The sequence below is a fragment of the Diceros bicornis genome, chromosome 15 (assembly GCF_020826845.1).
Source record: "Diceros bicornis minor isolate mBicDic1 chromosome 15, mDicBic1.mat.cur, whole genome shotgun sequence".
In the NCBI taxonomy this organism is placed as follows: Eukaryota; Metazoa; Chordata; class Mammalia; order Perissodactyla; family Rhinocerotidae; genus Diceros; species Diceros bicornis.
This window is the reverse complement of record NC_080754.1, coordinates 20,404,599-20,428,901: the sequence shown is the minus strand read 5'-3', so window position 1 is coordinate 20,428,901 and position 24,303 is coordinate 20,404,599.

Below are 24,303 nucleotides of genomic sequence, written 5' to 3'. Positions count from 1 at the left end.
TTATGACAGAATTAAGCTGCATGACAAATAACTCACTGGTTTTACAGCCCAGAAAATTCTACTTTCGAATGCCGGAGATGCTAGGATGTTTTTGTTCATTTAGTTGTTTTTTTATATTTAACCATGAAGGTGTCTTGAGCAATGTGTAGAAAAGTGGAAAACAATTGTAAAAGTAGTAAATAGGATGATTAGTGCTAATATTTATTAATAATTCATTTGCTTAAAAATTTCTATAAAAATTATATTCAGCTACAGAATTCTTCAACATATATTGGTTTAGAAGTGGAAGAGAAAGTTTAGACCACTATTCATCAGTGATCTAATTCATATGATGGGTTTTACAGGATTGAACAATTTTTCCATTGGTTCTACCCAACTTTGGGGAAATCTCATTGAGGCCATTACTCTGTGAGTGTTAAAGGGGAAATGACTTCCATTTTGTTCAAGGTACCAGATTCTAGATTAAGAATTCCCCCTACACTTGCAGTTTCTCTTCAGGTAAAGAATAAGAACAGGGAGAAAGAGACAGGGGGGACCCCTTGCTTAATTCAACAGAGGAAGTCTGTATTAATAAAGGATTAACTATTCTTCCTGAGAAACGATTCAACAGCTGGTTTTCTCATCTGCAGATATAGGAATCACCCCAGGTTTCCCTAATTGCTGGTGGTAGATGAGGATATTAGTTCTCATTTACTTCATTAAGGGTATAGTATTAATATATCCATCTAAATTATCACCATTAAAGAAAAGAATAAAAAATCCTGCTCATAATTTTTCCCTCTTAATAGAACACTGATGATATACTACATCATATATTTAAATACAAAGGGTGCAAAAATTCACCTCTTCTTTGTAATCAGCCAACACATTAGGTAATTGTTGGGGGGTCTACCTTGTGTCTAGCACCCTGCCGGGCAGCTGGGGAGGCAAGAAGACAATCTAGTGCCTGCCCTCCAAGAATTTCAGTCCATTTGGGAAGCCAAGATGATTGAATGAGACAATTAATGAACAATGCAGGGTTATATAATAAAGTGCTATAGGATGTGGATAAAAATTATGCAGTCACTGTGGTCTTGATTGCATCTGTAATTTAGATTGATAACTCTTTATACATTCTAATGCTAACAAACATCTATTGGATTGAAATTCAGGAGATATTAGTTCTGGTTGCCACTTTGTTTGGCTATGAATAAGTCACTTAACATATTTTTTTCCTGGATAAAATGAGGACGGTAGGGCAAGATGACCTCCAAACAGCCTTCCTGTTTTGGAATTTTATGAGCTCATGACTGGGATGATTACAATTCTCTTCATAAAGCCTCAGAGGTAGAGACACTCAGAAAGTGCTTCTCCTCTGAGGTAACAGGGTCTATTAATCTTTTCTGATAAGTGGGGTTCTGGGGATCCAGACCCAACAGGTTTCAGATCTTTGCCTTGGGGCTGAAATGGCCCTTGGCTGCCAAGTATCGTACCAAGATAGGTCCAAAAGCACCATCCCAGGGCAACATTGGAATGAAGTTAAAATTTTAAGATCTTCTACAATATGGTTTCAATTTCCTTTTCAACTATATTGGCCACTTCTACCACATAAGCATCCTATGTTCTGATCATATTATGGTCTTCAATATTTCTCAAATATGCATTCTCCTTTTCCACTGCTATGCCTTCATTCATGCTGACCCTCTCTCCTGGAATGCCTTTTCCCTGTCAAAGTCCTACCTAGGGTCCAATCCAATTTCAATTTTCCCTTCAAACCTCTTCAGAACCCTCCAATCAGATTTAATCTTTCTGTCCTTTAAATTTATGCAACCAATTGTCCTTCCCCTGTTTTTTGGAATTTATTATTTGTACCTTATCTTTCTCTTATTTCTACATTTGTCTTTTCAGTATTGTGAAACTATGGCCTATTTGGGGAGGAATCATGTGTCTCTAGCACCTCACATAGCATCTGATACATGGTGTCTCAGATGTCTGTTGAGGTCCTGATCCAGGCTGAGGAAATGGGTAGACATTCAGAAAAAGAAAAGATAATCATGTGAAAACAAGATATGCTTCTATTCAGGATTCCCCCCCCCCTTTTTTTTTTGGTGAGGAAGATTAGCCCTGAGCTAATGTCTGTTGCCAATCCTCCTCTTTTTGCTGAGGAATATTGGCCCTGGGCTAACATCCGTGCCCATCTTCCTCCACTTTATATGTGAGATGCCTGCCACAGCAGGGCTTGATAAGCAGTGTGTAGGTCTGAGCCTGGGATCTGAACCTGTGAACACCGGGCTGCCAAAGCGGAGTGCACCAACTTAACCACTATGCCACTGGGCTGGCCCCAGGATTCCCTTTTTTTCTTGGCTTTATTCACTTTTGCAACATGAATTCCCTTGCCCCCCCTAAAAAAAAACCGTGTTTTTGCCTATAAAACATAAAACAGTGTAGGAAAAATGGATTTATTTATTTACTTTTTTGATCAGTAAACATAGGTAAATAAGTGCAAGCCTATCTTGAATTATTAATCCTTCCATTGGAACAACTCATTTAAACGGCCCAAGCAGTTGTGTGAAAACCTCTGTGCCTGTTTCAAGCAAATCGCTGGAATGCCAGGGTTTCAGATGAATAAAAATGCATCTCAATATAAAGTAGAGGAGGATGGGCATGGATGTTAGCTCAGGGCCAGTCTTCCTCAGCAAAAACAGAGGAGGATTGGCAGATGTTAGCACAGGGCTGATCTCCTCACAAAAAAATAAATTAAAAAAAAAAATGCATCTCATTCCTTCTCTTCCTCCTCCAGGGAGTACTCCTTCATTTGCTTTTCCAGCATAAATAAGCTGACTTTCTTAAAATTAACCTCATAACTCTTCCTTGAAAAACTTCTTTCATTCCTCTTTGTGGCTCTTCTCTTCGGCCCCACGTTGCGCTCCCAAGTGCCCTCAGCAGCGTGATATACTTGTGCACGCATGTTTCCTTGTCAGACTGCCGGGTTCAAAACTCACTTCTGCAGAACTGCTAGCCCTGTGACCCTCCACTACCTTGTTGCTTCCTCTCGGCTGCATTTACTCATCTCTAAAGTAGGAATGATGATAATCGGGTTGTGGTCAAAACAGGAAGTGAATTAATGTCTGCAAGTCGCTTACTACAGCGCCTGCTGTGTAATAAATATTAGCTATATTAACTCATTTATTGTTAAGCTTAGAACTGACCTAGTTTTCTACAACTGTTTAAGCTCTAGTGCCATGTGGCTCTTTCTTGGTCAAATTGTGATCCATGCTGATTTCTAGACTGTCCTTCCCACTCATTCCTACACAGAGCCACTTCGTCTCCATCTTGTATCTGTGCACGTGATTTTTTTTTCTCTTTTTGTTCCCAGATGTACTACTATCCCCTTATTCGTATGGAGACTCCATTAGGCTCTGACGGGTATCTCCCTTCATTGTCTTAGATTGAGAACAGTAATGGCTAATATCCCATGTTGCACTTCGGGTAGAGGCTGAGAGGAAAATTTCCACTATAAATGGCCCTGTGCTGTTGGTTAGAGGCATAATGAAACTTTTTACCTTTCCCTGTAGCATTCAGGGAGAAGAGGCAGGGCCTTGGCGGAGGAGCATTTTGATTTGAAAGAGCAAATTCTAACAACAGCAGAGAGACTGGGGAAGAGCTGTTAGGCAGCCTTCCAAACACACCAGACTGTTGATTGTAACAGTAGAGGGGCTCTCCCTCTAATCACTGGGTTTATATTTCCGAGGCCTCTTGACAAAGGCAGTGGAGATGAAGGCCGCTGGTACAGATGTGGCTTGTGTGCTGGAGTGAGCCAACTCCTGAGATTAAAAGTAAATTAGAAAAACATGTATGTGATTTGTGCTTGCTGGGAAGCTTTTCACTCCTGTCAGGAGGTACAAAGAGTCAAGTTAATGCATATTCTTTCCTTTGATTCCAGACAGGATTGAAACCAAATCAGACTGTAAACTCTTTATACCTTTTGACCGAAGATGGAGCTGGACCCTAGTAGGCGCTGAATAAGCGTTAGTTGACTCGGAGGCGCATGCGCATTAGCCGTTTGGCGCCGCCTATTCTGAGCAATGTTCTTTTATTTATTAATAGTTCCCAAGCTGCTGCAAATGCAGTGTGCAGCATTCTGGGTACAGTTTAATCAGTTCTTTAAAGATACATGATCATTTGTTTTTTCTGGGATGCAGTCTCTTTTCTTATGTAATCAAAAAAAAAAAAAGACCCTTTCTGTTGGAATAGTGCATTGAGATTTCATATCTTATTCATATTTATCACCAACGTTTATTCTTACCTATCACTCCCTAGCCCCTTTCAGCCTGTTTTTCATTCCCAATGAATATTTGTGCCTTGGAATAATTTTTCCTAAAATGAGTTTATGTTAGTTTACATACAGTTTGTATTTTTTTTCCAAGTTCAAGCTCTTCTTTTTTTTATCTATTTAAAGCCTTAGGGTTTTGTTTTCCATTCCGAAGTTTTCATCATGTGCAGTGTTTTCCCATCCAATATTATCAACATCGCTGGCTAATTTCTTCCTATTCTCGGATCATTCAGCTGTGAGCACAATCGTAGGCTCTGAGAAAGTGCTTGGCAAATACTTATTAATTTGAGTAATAAGATGAAGGTATGACTAGATTATTTCCCGAGTGAAGACAGGGCAAATTTTCAGACGCAAGCTGTAAGAAGGTGGCACTCCGAGGGTGGTCCCATCTGCCTTTGTCCATTAAAATTCACAGTGTTATTCATTCTGACTCTTGCCAAAGCCATGGCACTGGCTTCCACTTTCTGGGATTAGGAAGGGTGAAGAGGAAATGAAACTGGGTGGAAAGAAAGGAAGTTGGGGATGAATCAAGGTGTGCTCATAAAGAGATGAGGGGTCAGGGCGAGGATCAGCCCTTCCAAACTAAACAAGACTATTCAAATTGACAAATCTGTTCATTTAGCTTGGCCTCATCAGCCTGGCAGAGTAGAAAAGGAAGGGATTTTGGAGTGAAACTGCTTGGGTTGATGACCTTGGACCAGTCATTTAAACTTGTCTTTCTCCTCCCTTTCCTCCTCCTGCTCATCTTTCTTCTCTCTTCTCCTCTCTCCTCTTCATTTTCTTCTTTTTGAGAGGGGTTGTTGAGACCCAACTCATTCACAAGCAGACTGTTTCTGAGCTGTTGTGTGTATTTTTTTTCTACCTTCAGGCAAGCAAATTTTACTTCCATTTTGTGGATGAGGTAGCTGAGGTCCAGAAAAGTTAAATATCTTGGCCAAAGTCCCCAATCAAATAAGTGGAGGAAGGTGGTTCTTTAAACCCAGTACAATACACGCACACCGTATGACACAGCTTGTATTAATCAGGGTAGACTGGGTTGTATTGCAGGATCGAATAGCCCCACATCTCAGTGGCTTACATCCACGAAGGTTTTCTATTTCTCACTTGCACTTCGTGCCCCAGGCAATGGGCTTGGGTTTATTCTGTGTGTCTTTAGTCCCAGACCCAGGCTGATTGAGACACATCTACCTAGATCATTGCTAATTTCATTGCAGAAGGAAAAGATCATGGAAAGGCACATGCTGGCTCTTCAAACCTCTCTTAGGAAATAACACACGTCACTTCTGCCCATTTCATGGCCAAAGCAACATACATAACCAAGCCTGGCGTCAGTGGGATAGGGAAAGTATAATCCATCCCAGAGATGAGCAACCCATTTGGGGGACTAATATAGTCTCCCAGTTTGCTTTTCAAAGCATAGTCTGTAGATCGATTGATTAACATCACCCGAGAGCTTACACAAAATGCATATTCTTAGCCCTTGTCCCAAACCTGCTGATCAGAGTCTGCCTTTTAATAAGATCTGCAGGTGATTCATGTGCCATTAGAGTTTGAGAAACACTAGTCTAACACACTGCTCAACTGTTAGTTTTTAAAAAATGTTTAAATTTTTTAAAAATAAAAATTGTATGTATTTATGTTGTATGTATTTTTTAAAATTACGAGCTATTTCAACCGTAAATAAAAGTGCAAAGACTGATGCAATGAAATCCATGGAAATACTACCTACTGTGTGTAATTTTAACATTTTGTATTTTTGCTTCATATGCTAAAAGAAAAAAATAACAGGTTCAGTTTTAGTACAATGTATACTCCTCCCTGATCCCATTTCCTCCCTCCTTTCCTGAACTTTGCATTTATCATTTTTTGCAAATTTTTATACTTCATATCAATGAATCTATAAAAATATATGGTTTTAAATCTTTATATAAATAATATCATGCTGTAATATCCTGCTGCAACTTGCCTTTGTTGCTCACACCGTTTCTGAAATTTTTCTTTATGTACATAGTTATCATTTATTCCTTCTTTATTCATGTCACTGGTTGCATAGTATCCCATTTACCTTTATTTGGAATTTAAGGTGATGTTCCTGGTGATGTACATTTGCTGCTTGTAGTTGTTTTTAATCATGACAAATTTGGGCTATAATAGATATTTCTGAATATAAATCTTTTGTAACAATTTCTCTAGAACATTTACCTAGAAGTAGTGTTGCAAGGTTGAAGGTATATATATTTTTAACTTTACTAGACTTTGCCAATTATCTTTCCAAAGTGACTGTATCAATTTATACTTCTAGCAACTGTATAAGAAAGTTGACATTGTTCCACAACAGTTGGTAGTCATCATAAGGTTTTGCCAATCTGCTAGCTGTGAAATGAGACACTGCTTTGTTTTAACTTTCATTTCCTTCAGTACTATAAAGTTGAGCATCTATTCATATGTTAATATGCCTTTGGCTTGGCTTTCTATGAATTATCTGTTCACATAAACAGCATATTACCAGATATTTTAAATTGTGATCTATCAATCTGTATTTTAACTAGCATGCATAACATACATTTATTGTGATTAATAAAATAATCGATTTATTCTGCCATCTTATTTTGTGCTTTTTCTTGCCTGCTTTTCCTGTGTTTTTTCCCTTTTTTTATTGTCTTGTATTGATTGTTATTTATATTCATTTTCTCTCTTCTACTGTTTGAAGTTCGTGCCTTCTGTTTTCATTTTTTAAAGGTCACACTTAACATGTTAACGTTCATGTTTGGCTTAACCAAGTCTCTATTCTTTTCCTGAATAACACAAGAATCTTAGAATCTATTTGTCCTCTCTTTTTACATTTCATTGTTCAATATTTAAGGTTTGTCTAGTTTTATACTCACCGAATATCATTGTTACTATTGAGTTTTCAATTAATGCTCATCTAGATTAACATTTTTAGCAATTTTATTAGTCATCATTCTTTCATGTATTTCAGCCCTTCCTTTTGAGTTGAGAAATCTTCCTAAGGTACAGTCTTTTTTAGTTGTTTGAGCAAGTATCTGTTAGTGGAAAGCTCTCTGATTTACTGTGCCTGAAATGGTCTTTCTATCACTCTGACTCATGAATGGTGGTCTAGATTGCTAAAGAATTCAAAGTTAGCATTATTTTCTTTCAATACTTTCAATACTTCAAACATACTTTGTCGTCTTGTTTCTGTTGTTGCTGTTGAGAAATCTATTGTTAGTCTAATTATTGTTCATTTGTAGATGATCTGGGTTTTCCCTCTGGATGCCTTGAAGATCTTCTCTTTGGTGTTGTGGAGCTTCACAATGGGTATCTAGATGTAAATTTATTTTTACTTACTCTGCTCGTAAATAATTGTACATCCTAATTATGTCTTTCTTCAATACTTAGAAACCTTCTGCTGTTATCTTTTCAGCTAATACAGTTCCCATTTCTCTCTATTTCCTCTTTCAAGGACTCCCATTAGACATATGTTGGGCCTTCTCACTCTGTCATCCATACTCTTCAACACTGTTTAATATTTTTTATGTCTTTAGTTCTCTGAACTTAATTCTGCGTAATTCCCTCAAAAATACTTTCAGGTTCATTATTCTTGCTTCAGGTGTATCTAATCTGTTTAACCCATTCACTGAGTTTGTTTAATTTTTTACTTTTTTTTTATTGACTATTTAGTTTAGACACACAAAAGATATAGAGAATAATGTAGTTAATGCTTGGGAACTCACCTTCAAGCTTCAGGAATAAAAACTTTATGTCTTTCATTTATTTTCTTTCATTTAAATCACTAAATTTTTATTTATAGATGTTCCACTTTATTCTTTTTCAAACTTTTCTGTTATTCATTTATAATGTTTTATTCCTTTCTTATAATTTTCATTCCTTCTATAATTAAGCATTCAAAATATTTATTTTGCAGTTTCCCTGATAGTTCCATCATTTGAAGATCTTAAGTGTCTACCCCTGCTATATGTTTTCTATGCTGACTCTTGTTTACTGACGAGATTTTCTTTGTTTTATAATTTTGGATTATAAGCTAATTCAGCAGTGTTCTTTCTATTTGAATCCTGGGTGGTCTGAGTTGAGGGCATGTCCCTTTAGAAAGTTTTGTTGTCTTTTCTTCTAGGTGCTCCAGGGGCATCAATAGGCCAGAAACCATTTTTATGGTTCCTAGGGCTTGAGAGTGTTAAATTCGCCCTCAGCACACACACAGAGACACAGTCCTGGTTACAAGTTCTTAGGGTAAACTTTAATTTATTTCTACCAGTGCCTAGGCCATGACAGAAAAAGCTTTCCTGTTATTTCCCTGTGCTAGCAGATAGATTTTCTTAGTTCACCATTTCACTGAATTTGCAACCTATTGAGGTTCCTGGTTTTATGTGATATGACTTAATTCCAACTCTGTGCCTTCCTTTATCCCCTGGCCTTGCCTGGGCATAAAGTCCAAGGGACTTGGGTTACGGAAGCCAGGAATGCTCCTCACCTCCCAGACTACTGCAGCTACAGCTCAGACACGTACTCCTATGGATTCAGAGCCCTCTTTGTTTTTGGTTATGAAATTGTCTCTTGGTTTGTTATATGCTCAGCTCTTAACAGAAGTTTGTATTATTTTAGCCCATATTTCTATGTAATTTTTGGTAGGGAGGTTTATTTGGTTTTCTGGTTCCCCAAATAGAACTCCTACTTAACTTCTTTAAGATATTCTTTTTTATTTTTAAAAAGTCAATAATAATACATATTTTGCAGCTTGTTTAAGGATTAGATATAATATATGCAAAGTATCTCTCTGTGTCTGGCAATGTCTTGCACATAGTAGATATTTCACAAAATAGTTGTTACTATTTTTATTATTCGTTAACACATGAATAAAATATGAAAAAATATCAGCACTTCTGGGAGTATTCCATGGGGTAATAACTTGGATTGAGGCCCAACTCTTGATTAGATTTCATAAAAATTTGTTGAAGGCCTACTGTGAGATTAAGACTCTGTTATATTCCATAGGTTTCTCAATTCTCACTATGGGAGACATTGCTGCCTTTAAACAATATGCTGCTTTTCTTGAAAAAAAATCTTTAAGTTTACACTGAATCACAAAGCCAACATTAAGGACGCCACAAGGATTAACGTTATCATCTCTTCGTTCCTTTATCATTTAGCCATCTGGCGCAGTGTCATCCCCTACCCCCTTTGCTCTTCTTTTGCCAATTCAGTAAAAAACATTGAGTATTTATAATGTGTGCCATGTACATATTGTTCAGAGCATTGTGAGGGGTACAGATGTAGTATAAGAACACGTTTTCATCCTCAGATGTCTTAGAGTCTATTTGGAAAGATATGGTATCCAAAATTATAAACAAGAACAAGAACGAGAAGTCTGCAATTAAGTACCAGGATTTGCTATGGGAGTTCGGAGAAGCGAAAAATGTGAGCCTACGTTTCTCAGTAGGGCATGAGTTAATTTACTCTTGGAGGAAAGGAAGAGCGAGATTATGCAGGCAAAGGAAATAGCATGAGCAAAGGCATGCGGTGAGCACCATGATGTCAGGGGAAAGAGCTCGGTACCAGGTGATGGAATATTTAGGTTGGAGTTCTGGCTGTGTGACCTTTTGTGTATGTCCTAATCTTCCCTCTGGGAAGATCATACTCTTTTTCTTGAGAAATATTTTGAGGAGAGACATACCTAAGGCATTGGGTAATGTATCAGTTAAGACAAATGAGAGAAAACCGAATTCAAACTAGCTTAAGAAAAAAAAGAAATGTGTTGTTTTACTTAACTGAAAAGATGAAGGGTCGCCCTTCATACGTCGTCTGATCCAGGGACTCATAAATTGTCATCCGGATTTGGTTGTCCTCCATCCGTCAGCTCTCCTGTCCTTGGTAATTAGTTCTAATATCAGGTTCCATATGATAGCTGTTAGAAGCATCAAGCCTTCATCTTATGAGGTCCAAGTCTAGTGGAAGAGAGATCACTTCTTTCTTCCAGCAGACCCAACCAAATATAATTGCATCCTGATTGGGTTATTCACCCATCCCAAGGGCCTGTGATACTCGATAGGCCAGATCTGAGTTAGAACACTCGGGATGGGGTCAATTCTACTTGGAGCACATGGATTGAGAGAAAAAGAGGAATAGTTGCCCAGATAAAACATTGTGTTTCATTATTTAAAAAGGTGTAGATGAATTCTGGCAGCCACAACAACAGAGAGAAGGGAGGGGGTTAATATATGGACAGATATTATACCTGGAAAGATTCCTGTCACATCTTGGGCAAAGGTCTCACTCTTTGTGCTACTCAGTGTTCCCATCTGTAATGGTGCCTACCAGGAGGATTGCTTGGAGAACCAAGAAACCTAATGAATGAGACAGTGCTTTGTAAATCATAAAGTACTGTGAAAACATAAGATGTCTATATATTACATGGATAAGAATAAACATAAAGGAAAGTGAGGGGATATGGGTGGACTTTGGACATGCCAAATAAATATTTTTAGATGTGGTCCCTGGGAGTCACTAAAAACATGCTATGTAAAGGAAAATGCTGTGTTTATGTCACATGGCTAATCTTCCTAAACTTTGACTTTTTCTCCTTTCCAGAATCTCTCTGCATGCTGTGTCTTCTCTCTCTCCTCTGCCCAGAAGTTTTTCATGAGTATAGACTTTAAGCAAACATTAGGGCTCTAGACAATCTTTAGTTATTGCCCTGGTTTCTCACAGCACCTTGGAATGCATGAAGGGCAGGAAGGGAATGGAAAGAGATTTCTAGGCCCTAGGTTTCCAAATTCTTTATTCTCTTTTATTTCTTGTTGAAGTTGAAAATGCTGACAATGTGTCCTGTATTGTTTTCAAGAAGAGGCTTTTGTTCCTTGTTCTGTGCTGCTTTCCCAACCCCATCTCTCCTTTATATCCTCTGGATTATAAAGTATTGCTAGATATTCAGGGGGCTGAAACTGAATTATCCAGTTGGCAATCCCTAATAAACAGGAAATCAAGTTATTCCTTTGAAATCCTTTGAACAGGTTTCATAGGAAACACGCCTGCGGGGCAGCTACTTCAGACCTTGAACTCAGATAAATTGGATATATTTTCTTTTCTGTCTTCAGACATAAGACAAGTTGGGATGATTCCATTGAAATAATATCTGTTCCCTGTAGGCAGTTTATATTTTGTATAAAATAACCAGCTCTGCCTGTGACCCTTCTGATACTTTTTTCCCAATAACTTAACAGTGGTGCTTCTTTCATTTTGTATCCTGTGTCCTCTGCTCTTTGCAACCATCCTTCCTCTCTCATCCAGATAGGCTCTTTATGCCAGTGAGCAAGGAAAGAGTTACATCTTTTCTGCTCAAGAGTTAAGAGAAGGTAAAACAGATGGCTATGGGCTGGCTCTGAGAGGTGAATTGGTTTGAATTGCAGGATGAGTTTGTAGGCTGATTCTGGGTCCCTGTCTTGGAAAACAAACAAAATAATTTAATTCTTCTCAATTAGAACAATATATGGATTTTAAAAATTGCAAAATTTATTTTCATCTTGTTTTTCATAGGGCTAAATACTTGGTCATACTGGTGATGTAAAATATTGCTAATGTTTGCTAACTCCCTCACCACCAATACTCATTAGCTCCGTGATGGCTGACCATGGCTTCTCATTCACGGCTGATACAGCCAAATGAAGCATTGCTGATCTGTGGGTCTTAGCATTGAGGTGAAGATCAAAATGCAATCAGAGTTGCCTGGCTGCTGAGGCAGTGGTTTAAATCACACAGGCTGACAATTAAGGCAATACTTATTTTTGCAGAATTTTTATCCTAAACCTTCCACTTGCCTAGTACCAAGGAGGCTGACCTGTTTGCTGATACCCACCAGGTTTTCCCTCTGTGATTCTGAAAACCCCTTGGTGGGCCTAGGGTCCCTTAAAGAGAAGGAGGAACCTAGGGGCAATATTGCCCATCCACCACCTAGACCAGAGGCTAAGAAACTACACACTCTGGCTTTGCCACTTACTCACTGGATGACATTGAACTAGTTACTCAACCTCTCTTAGTTGCTTAATTATAAAATGGGGATAACAATAGTACCTATGTTACCAAGTTGTTAGGATTAAATGAGTACATTCACATAAAATGCTTAGAAGCTAGCACATAGAAGAGCTCAGATGGTAGTTCAGTATTAATTGACATTACTTATGATTATCATTATTGGTTCAGGATCAGAAGATACCCTGTGACTCTAAATGGGAGAGATGTTTTTCATTCCAAGTCCTCAGTTATATTAGGCCAAGTCTTTTCTCTTCTCCTTATCTTCTCAGTAGAACCTCTTTTACCTGACATGCTTTAGTTCAGCATGTGGGTATGAACACATACACACACACGCATGCACACATGCACACACACTTGCATGTGAATGCTAGTTTTGACACGGAAATTTTGATCGCAAGAAGCAGGAACTCACTTGAGCTAGCCTAAGAAAAGGGAAATTCAGTTTGATCATAGCAGACATTCAAGAATAGGAAACAGAGGCCACAAGAACATGAATCTAGAATGTTTACCGTATTATGGAGGCTTCTCTCTTTGTTTATCCTCTAACTGGATTCTTTCTGTCTCTTGTCTCATAATTTCAATTCTTCATAGATATATTAAAAATCTGTGTGTGTGGGCTCAATCTGCATTGGTTCCTTTTGAGTCTGGCACCTGCTGGTTTAGTAGCTGTGTCTAGGGAAAAGGCAAATAGGCATAGAAATTTAAGCAGGAGAAGGTTTTCTCAGGTGAGTTTCCAGATAAGCAGGGATGTTACTGGCACTATTGGTGTCACTGGTTATCAGCCAAGCTGTTCCTTTTCCTTTTCCTTCTTCCGGTTCTCAATTCCATCATCTGTAAGTGAAGGTCTTAGACTAGGTCCTTTCTGGTTCTGCCGTAGAACATGGTCCCACCTAAAGATCAATTGATGGACTACATGACCACGGATTTCTAAGTTTCTTCCTCCTCTTATTCCACTTCCCGACGTGGGTTCCATTGCTGGGCTGCTCATTAAGTTTCTTCCTTTTAACGGTGTGAATAATTAATTGCCACTGTCATTTGGACTCCTAGCAACAAAGTTCTGTCCCGCATCTCCTGTGGTGCAGCATGTACTTCCTGGGCAGATGAAGAAATAACAGTATGTGAGAAATCTGTTAGCAATTAGCATGGCCAACTGGACTTTCTCAGGAGGATACACAGCATCCCCCTCCAAGAACAAGGACTCTGCTCCTCCACACCAAAGAGAACCATCTGATGTGCTCAATATTTAATAAATGAACTGAAACTCTAATGACCTGGAGACTTTCTATGTGGACAGTTTTCTCCTGAGGAATCAGTGGGGCCAGCCTCCTCCTGAGATCACATCAACTGTGCCACTATGATTTAACCAGAGGCCTTACCTCCTCCAGCAGGGGAGAGTTCACAACTCATTTTTCACCTGTCTGGCAGAGCCTAAGAGCTACTCACTCCTCTAGTCTCAGTTCTAGAGTCTGGGCATGAAAGATGCAGCGGGAACCATTAGCCTTTCCCTGTGGTTGTTAACCTCTGTGTGTGAACTCGGTAATTCTCTCTCAGTGGGGAGTTCTCCCACAAGGTGGAAAATTCCATATGGGTCAATGAGCACAGGAAAGTTAGGTTATTAAGAAACTTCAAAATTCTAGACGTGGGCTGGGGATGGGAACAACACAAGGTCATGGAAAACCGGTGAGGTTTCAGAAACTAGAATTTGAGTGGCCATGATGACCATTCAGATGACGTGGGTCCACCTTACTGCACCCAGGTCCCTTGGTCTCTTTTCCTATAGGGAATGCTCTGAGCTCCAGGAACATATTACCTGCCACTTTCTATCTGTGTGTAAGTCTGCTGGAAGGCAGATGAACAGGCTGACTCTGAAACACTGGACCTTGGGGGATGCAGAGAAGGGATCACATGACCCTTCTGATTTTTCTTTCTCTTGGTCCTGTTCCGTGTTCTTCTCGCTTGCCTTACCCAGTTCTCTCTACTCCCCTTGTCTTTTTATTTTTTTTTCTGCTTTTTATCTTTGACCCAATCATTAAAGTCTCAGGATGTGTTTCACTATTGTGGTGGTGATTGCTGCCAGTACAGGAAACCATGAACTGTTTTATTGAGGGTTATATTAAAGAGTTGACTCTCTTGACATTGGGAATGGTGGGTGTGAAAAAAAGAATATTTTTTGAGCAAGTTTAAGGATCACCTTTCTATGACTGACAGCTCCTGTCTAAGTTTTGATGGTTTTATATGAAATACTTCACACCAGTAATGGGAGTGGTAATGAGGAATACTTATGTGTGTGCAGTGGTGGGGTAGGGCTGGCGGGGGACAGTGGGGAGTAAAGGTTGCTTATAAGCCTACGAATTACTTAAGATAATAAACTTCTGTTACTGAAAGTTTGGGATTGGAAAGGGAATAATAAAATAGTAATCAAAAATGTGCTAAAATGAATTTGATGCAAATGAGATGCAGAGAGTGCCCTGGATGTGTTGGAAGAGGATGTCAGATAATTGGAAAGCGTACATTCTGGCCTACGCATGGCCAATGCCAATCTCTTCAAGAATTCTCTGGAGCCTCTTACTGCAAAACCATTTTTAAGCTGAACAGGGACTTTTTTTCTTTCTGTCAGTTAGGAAGTTGTGAAATTTTGTCTATTTTGGTGTTTATTCTTTTGGGAAATGGACAAGTTCTGGAGAGGAATCAGGAACAAGCGTTGGCAGACGTTCCATACTCATCTGGAGTTCAACTAGCTGGCATAAGGGAAAACATGGTGGTTATGTAGTAGGGAGAAGGGAGATATGTCTAGCAAAGACCAAACTCAAGGCACCCAGTTTACCCTGACCACTGACCTTGGCTCTGTGGATGAGAGTTCTTCCTGGTGCTGCCCCCTTGGCCCTGAGGAAGAGGAGCAGCTAATCAGACTGGACAGATTTCTAAGCTGCTGTTAACAGTAGGCGGGGTTTGTGCAGCCATGCACTGTGTTCTCTCTTCCACGACCTCCTGCTTGGAAGCTGGTTGCTAAATTGAGTCTGAGCCTTTCCTGTGGCCTTTCCATTTCTCTTGGTCTCTGCACACATGCCACTGAGACAGTATCATCCATTTGTCCAGGTAGAAGATCGAAAGCTCTTAGCCTTTAGATGCAGGGACAGACTGTGAGACTTCGCTTGGCCCTGGTGCTCAGCCTCAGGGTCTGGCCTGGCATTGCAGCACCAGGCCCTGGCCAGCAATCTGCTGCCCATCTGTCTGCTGTTCCTTAGGTGCCTTTGAACCCTCCCAAGGGCTGGTGGGTACAGGTGCCTGGCAAAGGAGGATTTAACGTAGCCTTCTTGTTCTTCCTGTGGGCCTGGCAGAATCACAATCCTACTCTTATCACCAAAGGACCGAAATGTTGCCAAACTTCTTCTCTCCGAAAGGATTAAGTTATTCTAATCTGAAACCAGAGAAATTGAAGTATGATTGGGTTTTAGATATGATAATATGCTATACTAATGTTTATCTGGACAGAGATAATAAGCCAGGATGGCAAAGCTGTGGGAACAGATTTGTGAGGGGAACAAGAAAAGGATTTGAGACTCAGAGGAAGGCGTGTGGTGCTTACTGGGGTGGTTGTAGACCAAGAGGAAGGAAAGCCTGGTTTGGGGAGATTTTATGGGCAGAGTCCAGGGCAGCTGTCAAGTCATGATTTGTTTGTATAGATGAATGGAAGGTGGGTTATACCTTAGAAGAGAATGTTCTTTTCTGGTGACCAAAGGACCTGAGTCCTAAAGTGGCAGCTAAAAGAAAAAAAAAATAAGGAAGGAAAATTGGAAAAGGAGATCTGTTTGGGTGTCTGAATCTTTCGTAAACCGAGATCTCTTCCCACTAAAAGTAAAGTGTCTTGGGTGCTTTATTCTTTAGGGTGCGGTTTTTTAATATGCATAGAGTGGGAGTGTGTATTATCCAGAGTAGTGGCACAGCTTGCTGGGATGACGGATAGTAATCCCAGGAGCGTGGTGTTTGGGAGAGAAGAGCTTATGCCCTTCCTGAGCTTCAGAAAGTAACTCAAATGCAACCACTATAAGGTGGAGAGAATCTTAAATGGTTTAACCATGTTCAAATCTTAACTATGCAGATAATTAACAATGTGACCTTAGGAAAGTTTCATCCCCTCTCTGAGCATTAGTTTCCTTGTCTACAAGTGAGGAGCTGGTCTCATGACTGCTCAGCTCTCATTAACTGTCACTTTCTACCTTCGTATACATTGTTGGGAACTGTTTTGGGCTGTGCTTTGTCTCAGGGATACTGTGATTTCACTAAGCACACCCCAGGCTCTCTGTTTCTGTTGTGAACTCAGCAGCAGCCCTGCCCCCTTATGAACAGCAACAACAACCCTCACCTCCCCATCATGATCCCGTGATTCTGATTCTTTGGAACTACATTTCCCAGATTCCCTTCTCAGCAGGTTCTGTGCTGGATTTGGCTAATGAGAGGTACTTGTTTGAGATTTGAAGCCACAGGGAAAGAAAAGTCATGAGTTACTAAGGCAGTTGTGGGCAGGGTGTGGGCCTTGGCAGATGGCAGCCCTAGGGCTATGTCAGTGGTTTCTGGGCATTCTCCTGAGAATCACCTTCTTCGGTGCTGCAGGCAGCTGAGATCATTAGCAGTGGCTTCCCCGTGATTCTTGCACTTCTAGATTTTCTGAAGGCCAGCAGCAGCCTCCTTGATCTTTGACTCCTCCAACCCTTACAACAGTCGTGTAAACCCTTAATTCTCCATACTAAATCCCTTTCTGCTTGAGTAGCTTCTGATTTCCTGACTGTATTAGTTAGGGTTCTCCACAGAAACAACCAATAGGATGTGTATACATATAACAATAGAGAAAGTTTTATTACAAAGAATTAGCTCATGCAATTGTGGAGGTTGGTGAATCCAAAATCTGCAGCATGGCCCGGCGGGCTGGAGATCCATAGAGCCACTGGTGCAGTTCCAGTCCAAAGGCAGGCAACCTGAAGACCCAGGAGAGGTGATGGTGCAGACAAAGTCTGAAGGCAGTCTGCTGGGGAACTGACTCTTGCTTGGGGAGGCTGGTCTTTTTGTTTTATTCAGGCCTTCAACTGATTGGATGAGGCCCACCCACATTTTGGAGGGCAGTCTGCTTGCTCAGAGTTCACCAATTTAAATTTTAATCTTATCCAAAACATCCTCCAATTTAACACATAAAATTAGCCATCACACTGACCAAAGCTTATTTGAAAAAGCTTTAGGATCCAGGAAACAGAACCTCAAATATGGAATGTGGGATTGGTTATCTGATTTAGCTAGACTTAAAGGGAGAAATGACCGGGGAAAACTGAAATGCAAGTAGTCCATGGCACATGCTGGTAAAAGCTTAGTTATATTTTCGTTTATATTTGCCCATAATTAAGTGTCTATTGGATATAATGCTTTAGGAGTCAAGGTGGCTGTTGTAATAGAATGTTATGAAAAATTAGTTGTAGGAGTGTGGGATGGATGGTTCTTAGTGCATAAGGGAGCTTAATGATGGTATGGGATCCCTAAAGTTAGAATGGGACATTTGGATGGCTTCTGTTGAATATTTGGACATTGAACCCCAAGTCATCCTGAACTCCCTTGTCAGGAGAAGCAGTCCCTGCTTCCATCTATCGGGTGGTTTTGTCTCTTCACCTTAAAGACCCTGCAATAAAATGACCTAAAGCAGTTAGAAGAAGCTGATTATCCGTAAGGCTTACCCCTACCATCTCTCATTGCCTACCCAAACTGATATTTGATCTCAGCAGCCTCCAGGGATGAGAGGGCACAGTCTAAACTGGAGGAGATAGCATATTCACCAAAAGAAGATTTTATCAATAGATCCTTAAAATTTATACCAAAGAGGAAATAATGTAGCCTTGGATTGGTCTGAATTTATCAAAATAGATTTGGAGTTTTATCTCAAACAACTGAAGCTGACTCTAACAATTGCTCACTCCTGGACATAAATGTGGACTCAATTGGGGCTTGCGGTAAATGAAGTTGAGACACTAGACTTTCCTGGGTAAAATGTAGAGGAATGGTTTTTCATGCATGACTCCCTTACTCACTGTTGTTAGGAGTATCTAGATAACATTCTCTTTACTGAGGCATGAGCAAGGTGGTAGTGAGGGGACACCAGTATCTTTGAAAAACTCTTGATGGTTGTCCTCCATGGGCTGAGAATGGTGCTGGGAAATGCCATGGTTGAAATGATCTCTCTTAAATAAATGGAGATTTGGGATCCTGGAATGACAGAGGACAAATGATAATGCTTAACTACCCAAGACAAGGGATTTGTGGTTATGGTAATGTGGGAGATCAAGATTTGGCCACCCTGAAATCTATCTCTTTACCTTGGTTGTTTTCTCTGAAGGACATTTGACCTCCCCCACTAACTGCCTAAAGAATTTGACATGGTGGCTCCTTCCTAGAACAGATCTATCATGACTGCTATAAAGATAATGTAGGATAGAGGTTACAATAGAAAAGGCACCAACAAGCCCATCTTATCGGGAGTTCTGTCTCTCTGGCCACATTCTTTGGATGGCCCTGAGAGCAGTTGCCAGACAATCATTTACAAGGGAAGTCTCCATTTGTAAAGGTATCTCCCCCTCTGTATTGGGAAGAGGGGGGATGACCTCATTTCTAGAGGTTTATCAATGTGGAAGTAGAGGCCTTAAAGCTGCATAATAACCTTACTCTTGTTTACTGTGCTTTAGTGGTAATCTCCTGTAACTCACTCCCCCCACGCCCAAAATCCTCCTTTGTCATTGGCTGAACATGGTATTTAAGACGAGAATTTCGGCTATTGTGTTGAGAAACGCAGTGTCCCTGCTTTCTCCCATGTATACATGTTATTAAACTTGGTATTAATTTCTCCTGCTAACCTGTCTTGTTAATTATTTGGCCAGCCATAAGAACCTTAAGGAAAAGGGCAGAGGGAGATTCTCCCTCTTCCCCCAACAGTAATGAGCAGCAGAGCCAGAGCAATAGCCAGAATGGTTTCACAGGCAGAGATTTGGAGGAATAGGTAGTTGATCTTGGTATCCTCAGGACTGAAATAGACGGGAAACCAACTAGAGTCTTATTTGATCTGAGTAACTGAAAAACCTTATGTCTAGTGAACAGAGAGCCCTGAGTTATGTCACAAAAATGGTGATTAAATTCCTCTCACCCAATTTCCAGGCTGGAACTAGTTCACAGACCCAAAGATGCTTGAATGAAGGGAGGAAGTCTCCCCTAGAGGAAGAACCCAACAGTACTGCCACAAATTTATGCATTGTAAGTAGTCCTCCTTGTCTTCCCCAAAGACTCATGCAGCCGTTTTCTGAGGCTTCTGTGCCCTTGGAAAGTGGAAAAAAAAAAAAAAAAAAAAAAAAAGACATTTTTTTTGGTAATTCCCAGACTTGAGCTCTGAATTGATGCTACTCCTGGGGATCCACTATACCACTGTGGGCCGCCAGTCAGAGTAAGGACTTATGAAGCCAGGTGATATGAGGATTTTTGGCTTTAGTCAATTTCACAGTGAGTGCCGAGCATCCGCAACCCCACCCTGTGGTGGTTAATTTCTCCAGTTCCTGAATGCCTCCTTGGCCACTGGAAAATCCCTCTCTAATTGTAGCCTTAGGGCAATTATTATAGGAAGAGCCATCAGAAGCCCATAGAACTGTCTCTCCCACATGAATAGTAAACCAAAATCTATATTCCCTTGGAAAATTACAAACTTAATGATACCATAAAAACACTGAAAGATGCAAAAGTGTGATTCTTATGTCATCACCATTTAACGTGTATTTATCCTACATAGAACACAACTGGATCTTGAAGAAGGACAATGGATTCTTTTAAACCTAATCAGCTACTGTTTTAGATATGGTCTCTTTCTAAGAGCAGATATCTGCATGTTAAACCATTCTGTTTATGGCTTTGGCCCTGTTGCCCTTTTTGGCATTCACGTCCACCGTGTCTCTGGTACCTTGAATGCAGCCATTGATCTATCATTTGTTTTTCCCTATGGTGATTAGCAAAAACCGCCAGAGGCTGTTTCTTTCACCTAACAGGGATGGCAGTTTGCCTTTTTCCTTTACTTCACATCTGCCCATTCCTAGACTCTCTGTTGTATGGAGTCTGCAGGAACCTTGATGATCTCACTAACCCACAGGCCATCATGCTGGTCTTCTACATTGTTGACATCCTACCAATTGCCCCTGGTGAGTAGCAAATATACTAGATGTCTTCATCAGCACATGTGTGCAGGGGGCGAGGGGGAATATTTCCTATAAAAAGTCAGGGCTTGTCACTTTAGAGCAGTTTATAGGAGTTTAGTGGTCTGGGGTGTTAAGCTGTCCCCTCTGAAGTGTGAGATAAGTTGTTGCATTTTAGATCCCCGGTCGGTCGGTCACTAATGAAGAAGCGTTTCATTAGTTGACTTATTTGAATGCCACATGTCAGTGTGATGTTTTGACTCATTTACTGAATAACCCCTAAGGCTGCCAGTTTTGAGTGGAGCCCAGAGCAAGAGAGGGCTGTGCAGCACATCCAGGCTGTAGTGTAAGGTGCTCTGCAACTGGACCCTTATAGAGTCAGATCCAGTGAAATATCTGTGACAGGTAGGAATGTTTTCTGGAATCCCAGGAAAGCTCTGATTAGAGAATCACAGTGCAGACCCCTTGGGTTATGAAGTAAAGCCATACCCTGTTGAAAACAATCCCATGCTTGCCACCAGGCCTGGTTGAGACGGAATCTCTGACCATTGGACAATATGTGACCAAGCAACCTGAACTACACAGCATCTACTGAGTGTTATCTATTAACTAAGCCATAAAGTTGGGCACGTGCAGCAGCATTCTACAATCAAATGGAAATGGTATATGTGAGATTGGATTTGAGTAAGTCCTAGAGGCATTAATAAATTGCTTGAGCAAGTGGTTTGGACTTCATGGAATCTGCTTCTTCTCTATTGCTGCCTCTCCCACATCCCACGCCTATGGACTCATGGGAAGCTGCTTATGATCATTTGACTAGAGAAGGAAAAAACTGGGGCCTCTGATTTATACATTGTTCTGCATGATATTCCAGTACCAGACAGGAGTGGATTGCTGCCGCATTGCAGGGGTGGCCTTAGAGGACGGTAGGGAGGGGAAAATCTTCCTATGGGAAGAACTTTAAGAGATATCCAAAGGTATAGATCTATAGCGGGCAGTGGTAAAAACTTTGGCTGGATGATCAGGGACTTAGTAAGATGAACATAGAGGCTTGAGGACAGGGAACTCTGAGACGAGGTATGCGGATGGACCTTTTGGAATGGGCGTAGAGTTAAAGGTAATTGTTACCCATAGGACTGCTCACCAAAGGGCATCTACTGCAGAGAAGACTCTCAATAATCACAGGGACTAGATGACTTGTTCTGTGATGGCTGTCATCCTCTTTCCCCAGCCACTCCACAACTTGCTCATCAATAAAGTGGCCGTGTTAGTAGGGATGGATGGTATGCATGAGCTCAACCACATGGATTTCTCCTTACCACGGCTGATCTGGCTGCTACTGCTGAGTGCTCAACATGTCAACATGTCAACAGCAGAGACCAAAGCTGAGCTCCCAATATGGCAACATTCCCCAGGAGGACCAGCCAGCCACCTGGTGGCTAGTTGATTACATTGGACTCCTTCCATCGCTGAGGGGGCAGCAATTTTTTTCTCCCTGGAATAGATGCTTAATATGGATGTGGGTCAGCCTTCCCTGTCAGCTGTGTTTCTGCCAGCACCACTATCTGTGGACTTATTGAATGCATTATTCACTGTCTTGGTATCACACACAATATTTTTATTTTGACCTAGGAATATTATTTTGTAGGCAAAATAATTAAAAAAAAGGAAAGTGAGGGAACGAGTCACACTCATGGGATTCACTGGTCTTATCGTGTCCCTCATTCACTCAGAAGCAAGATGCAGTAATTACTCAAAACCAGCAACCCATATATGGTACCATTTATCCCATTGCCAGAATATATGGGTCTAGAAAACCAATTTTTGCTTCCCAGCTCCACGACTTTGGACTCTGCTGGTTTAAAAAGACTTAGTTCGCAAATAAAGAATCCTTTCACCAGGGGATGCAGCATTAGTTCTTATTGGAAGTCGAGACAGCAGTCTGACCATTTAGGGGCTCTTTGTACCACAGAACCAAGAGACAAAGAAGAGAGTTACTGTATCATTGGTGATGGATTCTGATTATGAAGGGGAATTGGGGTTGCTATCACATAAGGGAGGTCAGGAGGAGTGTCTGGAGCCTAGGGGGTTTACTGGTATACGGTCCATATTCATTGGTAGAAGTTAATGGAGGTCTACAGCCACCCAATGTGGGCGCCTTCAGGAATGAAGATTTGGGTCATCTCGGCAGATAAATAGGTATGGCAGGCATAGATGCTGACTGATTATGAAGGGAACATGGAATGGGTGGTAGAAGAAGGAAGTTTAACTATGACCTTGTGACTGTAAAAATGAGGACCGTATTAGCTATGTGTGTTTTTTTGTTTGTTTTTTTCTTTTATGTAATATACTAATTTCTTCTTTATATTTTCTCTCTTTTCCATACAGTTTTTTTTTTGTGTGTGTGTGAGGAAGATCAGCCCTGAGCTAACATCCATGCTAATCCTCCTCTTTTTGCTGAGGAAGACCGGCTCTGAGCTAACATCTGTTGCCAATCCTCCTCCTTTTTTTCCCCCAAAGCCCCAGTAGATAGTTGTATGTCATAGTTGCACATCCTTCTAGTTGCTGTCCGTACAGTTTTATATAAGGTGTGTTAGTGGTGACTAACCTTATAATTTAATCTCTGGTTTACTGGCTATCAAAGGATTGTGACTAAACTAGAAGAGGAATTAACACTACCCAAAGGTGGGTATAATTCCTGAAGGGACTTCGAGTCTCCACTTTTCCAAGAGAGGATGAGCACAGTTACATGCATCATATTAGATAGACATGTGAAGTTGTTGGTAATGTTGGTTAAAAGATAAATATGGGTCAAAAGGATTTTATAGATTTGAGTTGAGCAAAGAGGTAGATTGTACTGGATTATCTATTACTAAATCAGCATTAACCCGCTCCCTTATACAATCGCAGGAAAGAAGACTGAGGAATGCATTTCCCCACATACTTCCAGGTTATATGCTGCCAGTGAGAAGCACTCCTATGAAATTCAGAAGAGGAAGAGAAGGAGAAGCCATTTTCCCCTGGTGGCAGCTGTAGGCCGGCGTGTAAACACGACAGTGGCAGACACAGGGTTTAGCCGGTGCTGGGGGCAGCCTCCTGGGAGTCACCACGTTGTGCTGCAGGCAGCTGTGGTCACTGGCGACAGCTGCCGTATGATTCGTACGCTTCTGGATTTTCCAAAAGACAACAGTGGCCTCCTTGACTTTTACTCTTTCAGTGCTAATGAAAATTCTGTATGCCTCTAATTCACCCCTGAAATCCCTCCCTGTTTATGATATCTTGAGTGGCTTCTGTTTTTCTGACCAAACCCTTTGTACTAACCCAAGGATCCCCCCTCCCTAGAAAACTCTGAATCCAAGTTCCCTACTTAGGGTGAGATGGGTAAGGCAAAGCTATCTCCAAATAGTTTTTACTGAATGGAACCATTTTTGAAGAGTGTAAAATTAACCTCCTCAGAAATGTCTAAAATTAGAAACAGTTTTCCTCATTGGAATGGTTTCTTCCTTGAGGGCCAAGGTCCCCTGGGAGGCCTTGGTTTAATGCTAGGGACTCTGAATCCTTAAGCGCACCAACCACTTTATTGAGAATAAACTAAAAATAAAGTACTTGTGCAATAATATTCTTTCTCTCTCTCTTTTTTAACCTTTCCCTCCCAACATTCATAAACACAAAATTTTCAATTTGCTGCCTGGGTTAATCACAAAAAATTTACTTTAAAGCATTACTGACATTATTGTAATTTTT